We start from the raw sequence: 19,074 nt of genomic DNA on the forward strand, positions 1-19,074 counted from the left end.
ACATGTGTGTAAGAATTGATGGTATCCTTAGTTTAGTCTTCCTCTGGGGGACCCTTATCTATGGAAATCTTAAATAAGTATGTGTGTGTATATATATATATATATATATATATATATATATATATATATATATATATGGATTTCTTGGAAGCAGTTAGCTGAACATAAAAATCTTAAAGATGTAAAGGCATAGATTTAAAGGCATGGAGTGTCTCACCCCTTCCTTGTGGAGAATACCCCTCAATATGTTAGCCTTTCCTGTTGAAACTGCTTTAGCTTTAGGATCCCTTTCAATATTATACTGTAAACAGTCACCCCAGCTTCCAGCATAGTTCTGTTTGTCTTTCCCATCTAGGTCACACTGACCTACATATAAAAGTATTTTTTATTCATTCTTATAAATATATTGCTTCAGACTAATTGTATTTCCTTGCATTATTGTTAAGCTGATTTGCTTGTGTGTTCTTTTCTTCTGATAGCCAAAATGATGTCAAGAATTCCTGTATAACTGACATGTATAATTTGCCTATACCTGTTATAATCCCAAAGAGAAAACTTCAGGATAGCTTAAAGTCATTCAACAAATGTCTTAGAACCTAGTCTTTGCCAATAAGTAAACACAATAGTCAAATACCTTATACTCATGGAGATTTATATTTCAATGGGAGAAACAATCCATAAGGCAAATGAATATGCAAGTAGGTAATGCGATGTCAGCTAGTAACAAGTGCTAGAAAGAAGATCAGGAAGAGTGCTACTGTAGAAGGGCTTGCAAAGCCAACTGCATATGGTGATATTTGAGCAGAGACCTCCATGGATAAGGGAAGGACATAGGTCTGTTCAGAGAAAGGGTACTCAGGGTAGATGATATCTCAAATATAGGCACAGTGAGGCAGGGGCATGTCTGACATTTTGGAGACAAACCAAGAAAAGGGTAGTGCAGCTGGAGTCCAGCGAGCTAGCTCTGGAGGAATATGTAGATGTATGTGTGGGAGAGGGAGTGTGTGCATGTTCCTGGGAGATCGGGGGGAAGACAGAAAGTGAGTATCATCAGTTGATTCTATTTAGAGCCATAGGGTTGGATGGCTCGATGAGTATTTCCCAGTGAGTACTGAGAAAGAGAAGAGGTCAGAGGTCTGACCCCTAAGAGGAGGTGAGGAACAGGAGGCCTGGGAGGTGGGAGAGCACACAGTGCTTTAGAAGCCATGTAAGGAAGTGATCTCAAGCAGAAAGGAGGTGCTTCTGGGGCTGTTGGTTGGTAACTTAGTGCAGACACTCAGAAAGGGAGAAGGAAAGCCTAAACAGAATATTTTTAAGAGAAAAAAAAAAAACGGAGGGGAGGAAATAAAGATAGCAACTGCAGTCAACTCTTTTTCAAAGCCTTTTGCTGTAAAGGGGAGCATTGTGATTGCTTGGCAGCGCCAAGCGCCCACTTTGAGGTTTGTGGTCATAAATTTAAAGTGAAAACAACCAGCACAATTGCATGTTTTTCTTTGGTCTTGATTAGCTACTTGGTCAAACAAACAAACAAACAAAAAAGTAGGGAATAGACACAGACAGAATGAATAGTTTGGGGAATTTGTCAGGTGAGTACTGACAGTGAGAAGGAGGCAAGGCAAGAATTGTATTGATAAGAAGTTAATATTTAAAGGTACTCGTATATGCCTTTGAAAGATGATATCAAGGAGAAGAGGCTCTGTTTGGGGAAAAATGTTAGAATGGAAGTAATGAAAAAAAAAAGTGATCCCGAAGTAGGAAGGGTTGTTAGATTGCAGATGCTTCAAGTGGAGTTGTGAAAGTGTTATTATAGAGCCAGTGGATAATATCCGCATGTAGAGGTCAAATAGGATGGACTGTCTACATGGATATATTTAATGCAAGAGTAATGAGTAGGGTAGAGTTGGAAAGGCCATAAATCTGTTGCTAAACTCTAAAGTGACTGAAGGGTACCATCAGGAGTGGTAACACTGATAACCAATGAGTGGAGGAGAGAATAAATAATCTGATAGCAGGGGCCTCGGGAAAACTTTCCCTGGGAGGTAGGAGGAGCATTAATCTGGAACTAGTGTCAATCAGAATTGTAAAATTCAGAGGCCACATAGCCATTAGCAATGTTCCCTTATAATCATTTTAGGGAAACACATATATTTTAGTTATTGGGCTTCACTATGCCCTTATTTGATAAGAGTGGCCAGTGTCAGAGTATTTGTAAGTTCCACATAACAGATAATAATATGGCTATTATTTTAATAATGTTTGAAGATCACTAAGGTAGCAAAGGAACAATTCAGTTACAAAAACTAGAAGGTACAGAATAAATGGATTCATTCTTGTAAAAAAATCAAAATGTCAACATTTCTTTTTAACTGTTAGAGGGGAAAATGTCTGCATACACTTGAGTAAATGTCAGTTTTGGGTATTTGAGTAGTGATTTTTAAATTTTGATTTCCTAATTCCGTCAAATGGACCTACATTTATAATTTATTCCTTAAAAAGTGAAAGGTTTCTGTATAGACTACACTTAAAAGAACAGTAGAGTTTATTTTCTAATTAAGAAAACAAACAATTCACATTTGTTTACATAATAAAATATTTGCAAGGAGATCATTGTGAAGTAGTCTTTGGGTTTGTTAAATTTTCCTGATTGACCAAAACTGATTTTAGGAAATAAATGCAATCTCTTCAAAGGCTTAACAAAATAGAGTAGAAAGAAGCTATTTTCCCGTTTTTAATTCATATGTCCAAATCCAGTTTACCCAAAGCAAGAGATACTGGCATTCGTTATAAATTCTCTGAGTCAAGGATTGTTCAGTTGAAAATGTGTCATGGATATATATCTGTCCCTTCTCTGCTGCCGAGTGTTCCATTTGCACTTTCAAGAGGAAAATGATTTCTTACAAAAAGCTAGCTTTTTTTCTCAACATTTTCTAAGATGGCAATGGTTAATAGTAAATTTCTGAGTAAAAACTGGGTTAAAGTGACAAATTTATTCCCCAGTGAAAAGTAAAGAGAGTATAGTAGTGAGAGTATAATATTTTATTTTCTAAAAGTATACATCTCATAAGAAATTTCAGAATCGTTTTTGCTTTTTTCCCCATTAAAAGGTAAATTTTAATTAAATGTGGATTTGTATCCTTTTTTTTTTTTTTTTTTTTTTTTTTGCATATCAGAAGGGTAATTGCCAATGTTGTAGCAAGTTTTGGAGGGAGGCCCATGTCACACAACTATGTCAACCCAATCAGCACACTTATGAACCACAAAGGATCCAGTTGGTATCTTTTAATGCTGAAACCTGAGCAGTTTAATTTTGAATCCTAGCACAGTTTAAAAACAATGCCATTTATATAGATTGGGATTTTTAAAATTCACTTAAATAAAAGGGTTACCTGTGCATGATAGAATCACAGAGTATAATCAGGATATGTAAATGTATTGATGTTACATTTTTGAAGCTTTTCTTCTTTTTTTTTTTTCCTTCTTTTTCTTTTTTTTTTTTAAGGTTTAGTTATGTGAAAGTCAGAGTTGGGGAAGTATGGGTTGGTTGCAGAGAGTGAGAGAGAGAGAGAGGGGGGGAGAGAGAGAGAGAGAGAGAGAGAGAGAGAGAGAGAGAGAGAGAAACTGTCCGGTAGCTGGTTCACTCCTCAAATTGCTGCAACCTCTGAAACTAGGCCAGGTGGAAGCCAGGAGCCCACAGCCTTCTGGGTCTCCCAGACATGAAGGTTGAGGCCCCAAAACGTAGTCAATCCACTGCTGCTTTTCCAGGAACATTAGCAGGAAAATAGATCAGAAATGGAGTGATCAGGAGTGGAACCAGTGTCAAAAGGGATGCTGGCACTGCCGTGTTGGTGGCTCCACCCTCTATCACAGGGCCAGCCTCTGGATTTCCTTTCAATTAGTTTTCACCAGTTACTATCCCGTATATTTTAGTATAATCATTTGTAAATGTAAAGAGAAATTTTGGGGGCATATCTTTTTGTTAGACACAAATTTATTTATTTATTTGTTATTTATTTCTTATATTGAAGATAAAAATAATTTCTAGATGCAAACTGAGGTATACCCTTCAGAAGTTGCAAGTATGGTCATAACCAACAGTATGAGACAGAACAGGCAAAAAGAACAAAAGTAGGAACATGGTATTTTAAATCATAAGTGATCATCATTACTGTTGAATACAAAGTCTGAGCCTTTTTGATCCATCTTGTTGATTTCATGATTAAGCATATAATTATTTGTGGCCTATATATTAAGTAAAAAGTAAACCTTTTTTAAAAAGATATGTAGGAAGTTTTACTGTGTCTTCAGATAGTAAGTCTTATATGAGAAATTATAGAGTTCTTTTTTCAAAAATGTTTCTGGGTGTTCCCTAACAATTTCCTTTGTGGTTTGCCTTTGAAGTGGTTATAATTTATGAACTACAGCTTTGGGGACTAAGAGAAAGTTAACTAGTTAGACAAGATTTTAACTTGCTGTTTACATATGCTGCCATGATTATGAAGTTGAATATCCTGAAACATTAGTGAAAAGCAGCTGAATTATTAAAATAAAGTAAATCCATCACAGTGAACGCATTGTAAATACTGACTGTGTAGAATGTCTTTTGTCAACTGGTGTTCTAGGCGAGAATGCCCCGATTTCTTTGATCTTATTTTATTCTCACCTGTGCATCTGGGGAGGGACTGGTTATATATTATCTTCAGGGGAATTGAGAAATAGTCATTCAAATCATCTTGTGCAGTTTGATGGTTAAAGATGAGGAGAAACAGTGCAGTGGTATTTTGTACTTCAGAACCTAATTATGTGAGAACAGTATTTAACAAAAATTCAGTTGTTTCTATTGAACCAGTTGCCTTCTTCCCTATATTTTCTTAGATTTTGAAGAAGATATAGTACCAGGCATTGATTTACTTCTTAACAAGCACCCATAAATCACCTGTAAATGTATTTGAAAGTCTCTTACTCAAGAAAAACACCCATTCTATCCTCTCCTCTGTTATCACACACATCTCCCCCCATGCACAACTTCACACATGCACAATTCATAAATATGCTGTAATTGTCAGTGCTGATGAAGGATTACAATAGCTAGTTTTAGAGTCGTTTATTTCAGGGTTGGAGTTATTTCATAGCCAATAGAGGAGGCTATCATTTGAAACTGACTGACTTAAAAGAAAAAAGTGGTGCAAGCACAGTTTGCTACACTTCAAAGACAGGGTTTATTATTATGCTAGTATGCTCTGATTAAAATATCCATTATAGAACTACATTTTGCACTGCTTCTCATTGAAAATCATGATCTTTCAAACAGCTGATTTAAAAGTACCTAAAACACATCCGTACGGAGATTATCACTTGCTTTTATTCCCATATGAAATGTTTATTCGTAACTGAAGGAGCACTCTATCACAAGTCTGAAATAGTTATATGGTTGTAAAATGAAAAGAGGCCTCTGGGATAACGTCTTCTAATTTGTTCAGAAATTCATTGTTGAAATCATTTCTTTCCTTCCAGTCATCAAGCATACTGTATTTTTTCCACTTATCCTAAAGCCACAAACTATTAAAAAAAAACTCAGTAGTTATTTCATTTGATTAAGAAAAATAGAACCATAGCCTCAGTCTTTAAATACTTTTGATTTCTTACAGAAAAATAGATAACCATTATGAAAATGATCAGTAATTTAGATTTGCTTGTTTTATTAAAGGAAAATGTTATGGGCCTGGCGGCGTGACCTAGTGGCTAAGGTCCTCGCCTTGAACTTGCCAGGATCCGATATGGGCGCCGGTTCTAATCCCGGCAGCTCCACTTCCTCTCTCTCTCTCCTCCTCTGCATATCTGACTTTGTAATAAAAATAAAATTAACTTTAAAAAAAAAAAAGGAAAATGTTATGAGCCAGCAGCAGAATTTGCTATTTCTTTTGTCTAACTCTACCATTTTTTGGTTTTTGTTAAATTTAAACTATAACTTCCTTAATGAAATATTGTGTATGCATCAAGAATAAAAACTAAAATGAAGGAAGAAAACAAATAAGACTATTATTCTTTTACCCATGAAAGTTTCAAAATTGTTCAATAAATAGCAATTTAACATAGCTATTTTGACATCTGCAACTTATATTTCCATTACAAGAAGAAAAACAAATTAATGGTGCAAAGGTAGCATCACTAGACTTACGTCAGTATTTTAAAGTTTAGCAATGGTGTACATGTGCGGTTTTGATTAAAAAACCAAAACATTTTTTCCTTTTTCTCCACTCCACTTGTGCTTTATCATCATGTAGTACAGAACTGCTTGTTTTGTGTAGGTTCAGTTTTGACTTAAGCAAACTACTGTGAGTGTGGTACAGTGATCCGGAGAAAGGGAGACTAAGATAAGAACTAGACCTGTACATAAACAAAAAACAATACAGAGCTAGACTAGAGAAACAAACAAGGTGCAAATAAGCATTAAAGATAATCTTATCCAGGGCCCTCTTTCTAAAAACTGTTGGCGCCTTACTGGTGCTTCTGTAATAAATATGTTTTGATTAAAGTCCCTTTTATACTTATAATCTGTCCTTTTAGCCTTGTTTCTCATAATAGTTTCCAATGATTTGTCTATCTTCATTTTAGATTTTTCACTCACTACTAATAGATATAAAATTAATCAATGTTAAAAGTAAATAAAAATCTATTACTGCCTACAAGATATGACTGTATGACCATTGTTAGATGCTGTTCATTTGCAAATTTATGCTTATAGTAAGCATCCAGTGCCATGACATTTTTTATTTGAAGCTCATCCTTTTTTTTTTTTTTTTTTAAGATTTATTTTATATTTATTGGAAAGTCAGATTTACAGAGAGAAGAAGAGAAAGATCTTCATCTGCTGGTTCACTCCACAAGTGGCTGCAATGGCTGGAGCTAGGCTGATCTGAAGCCAGGAGCCAGGAGCTTCTTTGGGATTTCCCCTGTAGGTGCAGGGTCCCAAGGCTTTGGGCTGTCCTTGACTGCCTCCCCAGGCCACAAGCAGGGAGCTGGATGGAAAATGGAGCAGCTGGGATGCAAACTGGTGCTCATATGGGATCCCAGATCATACAAGACAAGCACATTAGCCACTAGGCTATCTCTCCAGGTCCAGAAGCTTATACTTTTAGACTATTTGTGTTTTAATATATGTTTTTATTTTTATTTTTTTTTAAAGATTTATTTTTATTACAAAGTCAGATATACAGAGAGGAGGAGAGACAGAGAGGAAGATCTTCCATCCGATGTTTCACTCCCCAAGTGAGTCGCAACGGGCCTATGCGCGCCGATCCGAAGCCGGGAACCAGGAACCTCTTGCAGGTCTCCCACGCGGGTGCAGGGTCCCAAAGCTCTGGGCCGTCCTCGACTGCTTTCCCAGGCCACAAGCAGGGAGCTGGATGGGAAGGGGAGCTGCCGGGATTAGAACCGGCGCCCATATGGGATCCCGGGGCTTTCAAGGGGAGGACTTTAGCCGCTAGGCCACGCCGCCGGGCCCCTTAATATATGTTTTTAAAAGACATATTTTGTTTGAAAGATAGAGCTATAAAGAGAGGCAGAGACACAGAGAGGGAGTTCTTCCATCCAGAGGTTCATTCCCCAAATAGACCCAACTTTTTAATAACTAGGGCTGGACCAGGCCGCAGTCAGAAACCAGGAGCTTCCCCTGGGTTTCCTACACGCCTGTAAGGGCCCAAGGACTTGGGCCATTTTCTGCTTCCTTCCCAGGTGCATTAGCAGGCAGCTGGATCCAAAGCAGAGCAGCCAGGACTTGAACTGACACCCATATGAATGCAGGCATTGCAGAAGGTTGCCTAACTTGCTATGCCATAATTGCTGGTTTCATGTGTTTTTTATTTGTTTTCGTCAAAATGCTCACACTGCAAATTTAGTTCATTTGATTTGTGGAAATATTCTTTAGATAATCTAGTTGTTGAAGATAATTGTCATATGGGTCCATCAAATGAACTATCACAAAGGAAAGTCTTCATTTTTCCATTAAGTAATTTAATTCCCTTCCTGATGATAAATGTTGTTTTTTTTTCAAGAGTCATTGCTTTTTGAGGCTGTAAGCTGGAAGTTGAAAGAGAAGTGAGGCAGCCAGGACAGGAACCAGTGCTCAAGTGGGATTCTGGTGTTTTTTAAAGCGAAGACTTTAGCCACTAGTCTACCAAGCAGGACCCCAACATTTTCCTTTCGAATGTAGCAAAAGGTCGGTTTTGCTTGTTTGTTTTTCCTTTTCAAAGATTTATGTTTATTGGAAAGTCAGATATACAGAGAGGAGGAGAGACAGAGAGGAAGATCTTCCGTCCAATGATTCCCTCCCCAAGTTACTGCAACGGCCGGTGCTGCGCCGATCCGAAGGCAGGAACCGGAGCTTCTTCCAGAACTTCTTCTGGGTCTCCCATGCGGGTCCCAAGGCGTTGGGCCATCCTCAGCTGCTGTCCCAGGCCACAAGCAGGGAGCTGAATGGGAAGCGGGGCCACCAGGATTAGAACTGGCCCCCATATGGGATCCCTGCACATTCAAGGCAGGACTTTAGCCGCTAGGCCACGACACGGGGCCTGGAAAGGTAGTTTTTCACAAAGCCCTTTCTAAAGGCCTGCATTTTGTTGCCTTGTTTTTATACAAATGTGTTTAAACTTCTGAAAATAAGCCTGGTTGTTTTTTTGGATTTTGTTTGTTAGTTTTTTAAAATTTTATTTTTAGGTATTTGAAAGGCAGAGCAAAGGAGGGAGAGACTTTCCATCCGAAAATCATTTCTCATATGCTCATAACAGCGGGAGTTAGGTGGCAAAGCCAGCCCGAGGCTCAGTTTGTGTGCAGGTCTCCTGCAGGGCTAGGGGCACAGGCACTTGGGCTTCCACCTGGTGTCTCCCAAGGTAGTCATTAGCACAAAGCTGTAGTTACAAGTGGAAATAGCACTCAAGCCATGGAACTCTGATCCAGAATGAAGGCCTCCCAAGTGCTGTCTTAGCCTCTGCACCAAATGCCATATGTTAGTTTTTTGTTTGTGTGTTTTAAATAAATAAAGCAGTGCTTTCAAATTAAAAATAAGACTTGAAGCATTGACATGAACAATAAGCCTATTTTTATGCCAAGTCACTTCAACTTCTTGTTGTTTCACAAATCACAGAAAAAAAGTATCCAAAGTTTTGAAAATATCTTTGAGATATTGATAGGCAAGTTTTTATAGAACTGTTTTATTATTGTTGTTTCTATAATAACTAATGCAAGTAATTTACCAGAAATGATTGGAAACATTTATGGATTCATCAGTATGTCAAGGACTTATTTTGTGTGTTGTAATTTTTGCCACAATTTGGTAAAATATGTCTTCTACCATTTTATGAATTTTCTTAAGTACAGTGGTATTACAAATAGATAACTTAATAAAATTATAGATGAATCAGTACCATTTATGAGTCAAAAATCATTTGAATTATCCAGCTGAAGAGATAATTCTGTTCAGTAGCATTGACAATATAGTTATAAAAATTAAATGAAAATTTTATGAATTTTAAAACACAAAAGTAGACTTTAAGCATTTTTAAATACATCAATGAATCAACAGTTCATGTTTATAAATTTAAACTAATAATACCTTTTCTCTGGAGAGGGAGTAATAAAACTGATTTTAAAATGTAAAAGGAAAAACAAACAGGAGGAGCAGCCAAAAAAAAAATTGAAAAGGGAAGATGTGAAAGACAAAGCCTCTATGATTAAAATGGTGAAACACCTAAAAAAGTAAGCAGTAAATGGAGCAGATTAAGAAGCCAATAATTGACTTGTGCGCATATTCAAATGGAGTAGCAGCAAAGGCTACATCTGAAATCAGACAGGGAGAAGATGGCCCTTCTAATAAGTAGATAGCTTTTTAGAAAAATAATTTTGACAGTGTGACTCACCGTGCATATCTGGAAAAATTCTTGGTTTTAAACTCTGAGAGTAAAATATAAAACCATGCAGCACCAGAAGAAAAGATGGCAATAAAGGCCGATATCCTGACAGTGAAATGAACAGGAGCGTTTGTTCATTTGCTTCATTGGCAAAGAAATACAGATATCTCTGAAACACTATACGTCCTCTCTGTTCATATAAAAAGAAATTGCAACTTAAAATGCCTAACAAGTTGATAATTATTCACAAGTTTGCGTGATCTTTTTACAAAGCTGTGATGAAGTAGCGCTCTGGCTCCTTGCTGATAGCAATGAGAATGGTATTATCCTGGGGGAGAAATTTGTCAGTCTCTGGCAATATTAAGTGAACGTTTACTTTTGATTAAGCAATTTTACTTCAGAAATATATCCCAATTGTCTAAGAAAATATAAAGAGAACATATTTATAAGTCATTGTTTGTGGCTTTCTTTGTAATAGAATTGGGAAAACACGGTGTCAATCAATAAGAGAATTCCGGCCAACTCTAAGAAGAATGATCTTTGTATTGTATTGTGATTTTCAAGATATATCATTAAAGCAAAATAATATTTGGCATGGCACACAATTCAGAGTTGCATAGCACAAGGTCCATGAAAGCACTGATACATTCTGTAAGAGAAGAAGGAATTTACAAGTGATCTACATGTGTGCATTTAATTTTGAAAATAATCAGAGGAATGCTTATATTATAAAAAGCGTAAGTACTTCCAGGCTAAACAAAAGGAAGAGATCAAAAGTGAGGCGTTAAATATATATATTTTTAAAATACACATTTAACTTCATGACGGTTAAGATTTTTAGCCCTTAAAAAATAAAAATAAATCATAAAAAGTGGAAAAGATACTAAGATTTTCTTAACTGTTAATTCACTTGCTGCCAAAAATTACTCCCTTTTTCTTTAACATTAATTGTCTTACTTATATGTAATTAACTTCAAGCTCTGTACCACTGGATAGAACCTATGAATTAACCTTTTGAACTTTTGAAAACATTTCTATTTGTACCTTAGCAACTATTTTAACATATTTAGCATCCAAGTTATATTGCAATTAGAAATCGGCTTTGAATCACTCAGCAACAACAACAAAATATGTGTGTGTGTGTGTGTGTATTCTCATTGAGATGCTTTAAAAAACTCAATTTGTGTAAATGCAGAATCTTTCCTTTTGATTTTTTTTTATGCTAGACTTCCTCAGAGCGAACATGGCTTTGAAAGTCAGCACTTAAAGAAAAAAAAAACTATTATTTAAAAATAAAATTATTAGCCCACCTTAAAAAGAGAGAGAACAAAAAGCAAGCACTGAGTATGGTCCCCGAATGGAAATTAAGTGTTAGGGATTTATCTCTGATCATGTTTTGACCATACCAGTGAACTATCAGATGGTGGAAAACTTGCACATTGTTAGCCATCACTGCCTCTTGCCAAGGTCCTCATGGGTTGTTTTTGCTGTTCAGATTGTCCTGAGACTTTTCTGTTCTTTCTGTGGTGCAAGCTTTCTGTAACACTTTGAAAATCAGGATTTCCTACCTAACCTTAGGACTTTCCTGTAGGCAAAAACGCTTTGGGAAAACTAGCAAAAGCGTTTTCCTGACTTCACTGGAGGCAGAAATGCAAACTGGGGAAGCACATTCAATCAGGCTCTTTATGCCACCATTTGTCATCTTTAAAATAGGAATGATACCTTTGATAATATGTATTATTGAGTGTCACCTGTGACATGAGAAATATGTTGAATTGCCTGTTGGCCCATTTGTCTTCCTTCTCCAAGGAGGGCTGTTGCACAGCTGACTCCATCTGCTTAAATGTAATCTTACCATACTAAATGGGTTGCATTCCTTTTTAATGTTACTTGACTCTTATTCAGATATCATTAGATGGGAAAAGTGGGAGAATGGAAGAAAACAAAAAATGTGCACTTCATTGGAACTAGTTCCCTGGTTACTTTAGAAATACTAAATCTTGGCTACTTTTTTGTAAGAATTTTTTTTTTTTTAAAATCAGATTTTACAGAGAAAAAAGGTGAAATAGAGAAGTTCTTCTTTCTCCTGGTTCATTCCCCGATGGCTGCAGTGGCTACAACTCAGCCAATCTGAAACCAGGAGCCAGGAGCTTTCTGCCAGTCTCCCATGTGGGTGCAGGGTCTCACGGACCTGGACCATCCTAAACTGCTTTCCTAGACAATAAGCAAAAAACTGTATCTGGAGTACAGCAGCAGCCAGGGCATGAACCAGCTCCCAACTTGGTTAGTTCAAAAGGTGAATTGCACCACTGCTACCAAGTCCTAAATAGCCTAATACCAAACCCTAAAATAAACATCATTTTGGGGAGTAATTATTCTATTTTATTTATTTACTTATTTTTTAAAGATGTATTTAGTTTTATTGGAAAGGCAGATTTACCCAGAGAGGGAAGAATGGAGAGAAATATCTTCCATTTGCTTGTTCACTCCCCAGATGGCCTCAAAGGCCAGAGATGAGCTGGTTCGAAGCCAGGAGCCAGGAGTTTCTTCCGGGTCTACTATGCAGGTGCAGGGTCCCAAGTACTTGGGCAATCCTCCATGGCTTTCCCAGGCCACAATCAAAAAGCTGAATCAGAACTAGAGCAGCCAAAACACAAGTAGAATGCTGGCACATAGAGGGAGAGGATTAGCCAATTGGTCCAACACGCTAGCTCAACTATTTTATTTTACTAAGTTATTATTGTTCATCTCTATCTCTATCTGTGTTTTTTTAATGATGTGGTTCCATAGGCACAGATTCCCCCAGTGCACCTTCCTGTTGCCCGATCCCACTGTATTCCCCCTTATTATTACAATAACATAGTCTTTCAGTAACAGTCACAGGTACAGCATTCTGCTATCTAAGTGTATCATGACATTGTGTGTATAGGCAAAGGTAGAAAGCATAGTATCCTATTGTAAAGATATAATTACCAGTTTTATTAGGAGTCCTTCTTTTATTCAGGAGCTGCATACAACAGTGTATCTTCACTTCCTTGTATGCTAGTCACCGTTATACAGTTCATCTATGAGAATGTATGTATGTACATGTTTACCTGTGTATCTATTGACCTTGTATTTTATGTGAAGTTAGCCTTATATCAAAGAGAACATGGTATTTGTGCTTTGGGGATTGGCTTATTTCATTGTATATAATGATATCTAATTGGGACCTTTTTGTTGCAAATGAAATTTCATTCTTTTAATGGCAGAGTAGTATTCCATGGAGCAGCTATACCAGTTTCTTTATCCATTTGTCTTTCCGTGGGCTGATGAATTGTTTCCATGTCTTCACCATCATCTATTGCACTGCTGTAAATACAGGCTTGCAGCTTACTTTCTCATATACAAATTTCACTTCCTCTGGATACATTGCCAGGAGTGGGATAACTGTCAGATCTGTTTTTAGTTGTCTGAGCAATCTTCATACTGACTTCCATGGTGGTTGCACTAGGCTACATTCCCACCATCAGTGGAATAGGGTACCATTTTTCCTTTCAAGAGGCACCCAATTTTCCATCCCTCTCCCAGGAAGTGCTTTCCCCTCCCCTCTTCTTTCCATGTTCACTAGGTCACTTTGTAAATAAAACTTCTCTGTGGAGTTCAGCGCAGAAGCCTAGCAACTGAAATGCTCACCTTGAATGTCCCAGGATCCCATATGGGTGCCAGTTCTAGTCCCAGCAGCCCTGCTTCCCATCCAGCTCCCTGCTTGTGGCCTGGGAAAGTAGTTAAGGACAGCCCAAAGCCTTGGAACCCTGCACCCACATGGGAACCTAGAAGAGGATCTGGGCTCTTGGCTTCGGATCAGCACAGCACCGGCCGTTTCAGCCGCATGGGGAGTGAATCATCAGACAGAAAATCTTCCTCTCTGTCTCTCCTCCTCTCTGTATATCTGACTTTGCAATAAAAATAAATAAATCTTTAAAAAAAGGCTTCTCTATATAAAAAAGAAAAATAAGATTGCAAAACATTAAAATAGGACATTAAAAGTGGAGAAATTTACCATCTTCCTGGGTCAGTAGAATCAACATCATCAAAATATTTATATTACCAAAAGTCATGCAGATTCAGTGTGATTCCAATCAAAATCCCAACAACATTTTTAGAAATAGACAAGATGATACAAAAAATTCATCTGGAAGTGCAAGGATAGCCAAAGCTATCCTGAAAAATAAAAACAAAGCTGGAGGAATCACATTTCCAGAGCTCTAGACATACTGCAGGCAGTGCATCAAAACAGTCTGGTACTGGTACAGGAGTAAAGATTCATGGAATTGAGTAGAAACCCCAGAAGTGAGCCCCTGTATGTACAGCGAGCTAATCTTCAAAAAGGCTGGAGCTTTCAACAAATAATATTGGGACTGTTGGGTAGCTGCCTGCATCTCAGAGGGCAAAGTCGGGACTACAGGTTGAATGATGCTCTTTTCTCCAGTACTCCTCCTGGATACTAATGACACAATCAGTCATTAAACTGTGAGGCTCTTTAACTTCATTATAAAGAAATGATGAGGTTTGAACACCATGGAGATCGATCCAGTTAAAAGTATGCCAAATTTTAATTTAAGCTAGGTAAACATGGTTTTGCTCAGATTCTTAGCAGCTTTTTGGAACTAGATATTAGCACTATAGTCCTACTGATTCTCCATTGTTCTTACAACCTATGAAGACTTTTTTTGAATGTAATCTTGTGGTAGCAGAGGCTCTCCAGATGATAATTAATTTGATTTTGAGATTGGTAATGAGTGCTTCTGCTGTTTTTCTAAATGAGATCTTGCTTAGCTACTTGTGTGCTTTTATATGCGGATTTGCTGCAGAGCCCTCTCCTGTGGTTCTCATTTTAGCCCTAGACTGCTTTCAACCATTGACAGAGATAGGAAAAGATCCCTCCACATCTAATAATTTGTTCAGTACAAATGTTACCTCCGTTGACACAAGCAACAAGAGTTTATTGCTGCCCAACTTTAAAGCTATGTATATTTTGTAGAGTTCTTTTTCCTCTTATTGATTTCAAGCTTACCATTTGAAGAACCTTTTTGATTTATATGATTGAGTTTAATAAAAGTGGGAAAAGACTGTATAAGGTGACAAAATGCACATCGACATTTGAGAATGCTGATTGTTCCTTCCCAAGTGTTACTCTTTTCCTATCTGTGTTTGAATAGAGGATAAGATTCGTTCCCTTCTTGTTTCCTTTGTGTAGGTGACTGAATTGAACCGCTCTTACTGTTTTACTAAATTTAGCTGTTACTGTGAAGAGTTGAAAGTCAAGTCAAATGAAAGCTGTTCTACATTCCAACATTTTTCCACTAAGATTACTGAATAAGGAATGCATTAGCAGATAGATGTTAAGTGCTTACTCAGTAGTTTGATACAATATGCACTGTGTTGGACACTGGAAAAGAGGAAACCATGACCTGGCTACCATGTCATGTAAGGCTTAATGCAGCAGGCTCCCATTCCATTTTGTCACACCCAGTTCTTCCTCTTACCCCTGTGCAACAAAGTAAAAGTCACCTTAACTTGCGAGTCAGCTTTTTTAAAAAAATATATGCAAAATAAGAGTGTGTCTATATGATCTCTTGTAGTCTTAATCTTCATCTGACCCTTTTCTCAAGGGTCTTTATCTTGTTATGAAGATTAAATTATTAAAATTTTATGAAAGTACTTTTAAAACTATTCCATGCTACCTGAATGAAGATGTTACAATTTATTTATTAATCTGACATTATAAACTGATGCTTTTGGCTGAAAGACCAGATGCATTAGATTGTTATAACCAGATTGCAGAAGCTTAAGGAATAGGGTGACCGTTTCCTGGTTTTTGCTCCAAGTTCTTTGGGTACCATAGAATATCCTCTTAGCCCCATCATTGAGTAACATGTAGAAATTTCATCCATAGGTTACAGAAACTCAGTAAAATTATAAAGTAAACTATAACCCCAGGTGGTTTAAGTTTGGATTATGTGCTCCACATTAGGCCTATGGAACTTGGGATTCACATCAATCCATCACCATGGATTTATGTTGGTGTGTATGTGACATAGATGATGTATACCAGGTCTTCAAATGTATGAACTCCCTTAAAAAGCAGTTTTCTTCCTGTTTATTTTTAGGTTATCAGAAGCAGTGGTTTTCTGGAGCAGGACTTAGCCCATGGCCCAGTTCAAAAAGTAGAATCATAGTAGTGTTTTAGTGATCATTTCTGGATGTTTATTCCTAAATCTAAATAAATTGTTTTAACACTTTGAAGTAGATTGTTCTTCAAAAGCTCTCATAATATAGATCCTTTTGTTTGATTTATTTATAATTAGTCTTAGAAATTTATTTCCTGTAGAAATGGTAAGGTTAATTCACTAAAAGGCTTATTAAGTAGGATTTTATTAAATTTTCCTTTGCAAAGTAACTGGCTTTTAAAACTAACTTTTGATCACTTAGTTTGTTATGATTTTTTATTATAAATTTTATTTGTTTTGAGCTTTTGAAGAACTTAAACCTAATGACTCATCCCTTTTTACATATGATAGGAAGATAGTATTTCATTGTGAAAACTAGAATTGGGTTAGTCAACCAGAAGTGAACCTCTAATTGTTTCCAAATGCTTCCTTTTGGGGTTTGGCTGGAGCTCTAAGTCTTAGCTCAGTCAGGAATCTGCTGTGCTGGTCTTTTTCCACATATCCTGTCATTATGGCTGGATAGATCCGTGCTAAGATCTGTTTTATGATTCCTCAATGCTACAGTAAGTCAGAAAAATATGAGCACAAACTCCTGAGCTAAACACAATTTTAAAAGGCAAAACCTAGGGTTTCTGCAGGTTTCTCTTGCACCTTTATGATCTTTGAAATAATCATAGAAATTGAACTTGATTCTCAACTGCGTAGCACCATGTGATTTAGCAATTACCTTTTCCCTCTACCAGTTTCATGACCTCATTAGAGCTTTGTAGCTGCAACACTATGTTAAAACTGCTATTGGAGAAAATTGGTGTGGCATATCAAGTGTGCTTTTGTCACATGCTTGCTGCTGTTAAATGCAAACCTTTCAGTAAAATTCTCATCTAAGAAGACAGTTCTAAATTTCATACTATAGCCAAGTAAGGACAAGCTCATTTTAAAAAGAAATTGCTATTTTAATTCATTTTATCTATTTTTAGGTCTTTAGTTATTTTTTAAAAGAAATTTATTTATTTGGGCCTGGTGTGGTAGCATAGTGGCTAAAGTCCTCACCTTGCATGCAACGGGATCCCATATGGGCATTGGGTCATATCCTGGCTGCTCCACTTCCCTGCTTCCGGCCTGGGAAAGCAGTGAGGATGCTTCAAAGCCGTAAGACCTGTACCCACATGGGAGACCAGGAAGAAGCAAGCCCCTAACTCCTGGCTTCAGATTGGCTCAGTTCTGGCCATTGTGGTTACTTGGGGAGTAAACCAGTGGATATAAGATCTTTCTGTATCTGCTTCTCTCTGTAAATGTGACTTTCCAATATAAATCAAAAAATATCAGATTTATTTATCTCAGATAAATCTGAAATAGAGAGAGAGGGGGGAAAGAGAGAAGTCCAGAATGTCCTTACTCGTTAACTCTTCAAATGGTCACATTTGCGAGACAGATGAAATGAGCAACCAGGTTCTTCATGCGAGTCTCAATGTGAGTGTCAGGATCCCAAGTGCTTGGGCCCATCTTTGCTGTGTCACAGGTGCTTTCTCAATCCACCATGCCACAACACTAATCTGTTATTATTTTAAAATAGATGTTTACGTCTAATATTCATTTCACTAGAAAGCCCTTTTTTCTGTTTTAGTTTGACTTTTTTAGTAATAGTGAAAAGTGTGAGCATAACATGTACTGTGAGACTGTGGAACTAAAGTAAGAGCTAAGTAGTTCGAAAGTGTACTGAGTGATAGATAAATCAAGAAAATAGTGTGTTAAGCAGTAGGTAAATAGTATTAGAATGATAGTAATAAGAAACTCAGGGAGTAGTATTAAGAAATAGTTCAATAATGAATGTCTAGCAATGAAGAAAATAAAACTAAGTTTGGCTTCTGTAATGAAAGCTTTGCTTCCTACAAGGGGGACCAAAGTAAAGCCATGACAGGCCTTGGGAAGGCCTCAGACTGGGTAGGTCCAAGTTTCAGTCCCTAGAATTGAAGCACTCACTTCCCCTAGTGGGCCACCACACACCCTAGACTGAACCAACCAATCAGAGGATACTTGAAAGGTCTCTAGTTATCAGGTGGTCGCGGTGATAGAGGCTGACCACTGGGATGGGCACAGATAAGAGAGACTAACCACCAGAGTGGTCATGGGTGATAGAAACTGACCAATTACAATCTAGCCAATGCCTGTTCGTAGAATCAATGGTCCATTCCTAGAATTGCAGCCAAAAACTCATATGAACTATGTGAAATGTATGGTTGGGGTCCTTGTCAAGACTCCACTGTGCTGGATGAGACTTGGACCCTAGCACACTAGCAATAAAGTTCCTTTGCTTTTGCATTATGCCATGTGGAACTCTTCTGTTCAAGGCAGTGGGATAAATTCCAGACCCAGCAGTACTGAAGACTGTTTAAAAAAAATTAGACCATTTCCTAAAGTTCAAAGTCCAGAGTGCTAACCATTACACTATGGGACCTGCTGATTTCCTAAAGTTCAAAGTAATTGAGGTCTCGGTTCATTTGACAGAGGGACTGTTAGACATTTCATTCAGTTGCTTAATACAAGACTGTAATCTGTAGTATGAGCCACTCAACCATCACCAAGATGTGGTGTGTATTACCTACTTCTGATGTTTTAAAAATATTACTATTTAAAGTATACTACAATGCTGAGAGCTTTGTCTGCATATGGTTCTTGAACTGAGTGTCAAATGAGTGATTTCTAAAGAGGAAAGGAATTGTACTGTATTTTTTTTGTAAACCCAGAGATTTTTCATTTCTTTAATAAAGTACAATTGTACAAAAATACTCTCTTCATTTGAAATAAATTAATATTATTCTTCAGTGTCAGGGTCTTCATGATTATTTTCCACCCGTTTTTCCTTTAACTTCCCCACCTTGACCCTCATTCCTTATTCCTTTCTGAGGCCTCATCAGGAATGCAGCAGTGAACCAAACAAGCTTGTCTCTTTGTGGTCTTCA

The 19,074-nt window shown here is 37.3% G+C and overlaps 1 protein-coding gene and 1 non-coding gene across 3 annotated transcripts in view; one reads left to right on the plus strand and one right to left on the minus strand.

The window, feature by feature from the left end:
- The window catches only part of SLC30A7 (solute carrier family 30 member 7), a 70,109-nt gene that overhangs the window by 33,493 nt on the left and 17,542 nt on the right, over nt 1-19,074 (plus strand). The gene's annotated exons all lie outside the window — the stretch shown is intronic.
- On the minus strand, nt 3,165-3,265 carry LOC118758767 (small nucleolar RNA U13). Its single transcript, XR_004995849.2, has one exon. It is a non-coding gene; the product is annotated as a small nucleolar RNA U13 (small nucleolar RNA).

This window comes from Ochotona princeps, chromosome 2, assembly GCF_030435755.1.
Source record: "Ochotona princeps isolate mOchPri1 chromosome 2, mOchPri1.hap1, whole genome shotgun sequence".
Lineage (NCBI taxonomy): Eukaryota > Metazoa > Chordata > Mammalia > Lagomorpha > Ochotonidae > Ochotona > Ochotona princeps.